General features: G+C 62.9%; 1 protein-coding gene across 1 annotated transcript in view; it reads right to left on the reverse strand.

The window, feature by feature from the left end:
• Positions 1-251, reverse strand: part of SUSD4 (sushi domain containing 4) — a 148,016-nt gene extending 147,765 nt beyond the window's left edge. Inside the window, exon 1 of the mRNA XM_021706855.1 lies at positions 165-251. The gene's annotated coding sequence lies outside the window, so the exon portion shown is untranslated. The remainder of the gene's footprint in view (positions 1-164) is intronic.
• Positions 252-372: the final 121 nt, after the last annotated feature.

Here is a 372-nt window from a genome sequence, read left to right on the forward strand (position 1 = left end):
GGGGAGGAGGGGAGGGAGGGCAGGGGTAGCGCACACTGGCTCTGTGCCGGTTCCCGGGATTCAGCGGCTGTGCCGATGACAGGAAAGTCTAAAGCCTTCCAGCGTCTCAGGGCTGAGAAAACACTTTTCCCTGGGCCTGCAGATTTCACTCTTAGGAAGCTCACAATGTGGCACGGTCTCCCCCTGGTACTTCTCTGGTTTTCCCCGGGATTGGGATGGATCCTACGGACCCAGTCCCCGGCGAGATTTCTCTGAGCCGCCAAAAAAATTCTCCCTTGCGGAGCAGCAGCAGGCACCAACTCCCCTCCCCGGCCTGCGCGCACACACCCCCTCCCCCCCGGGATGGAGAGCGCCCTCCGGGGCTCGCGGTCT

The sequence above is a fragment of the Carlito syrichta genome, unplaced genomic scaffold (genome assembly GCF_000164805.1).
Source record: "Carlito syrichta isolate Samal-C Ts95f unplaced genomic scaffold, Tarsius_syrichta-2.0.1 Scaffold116229, whole genome shotgun sequence".
NCBI lineage: Eukaryota > Metazoa > Chordata > Mammalia > Primates > Tarsiidae > Carlito > Carlito syrichta.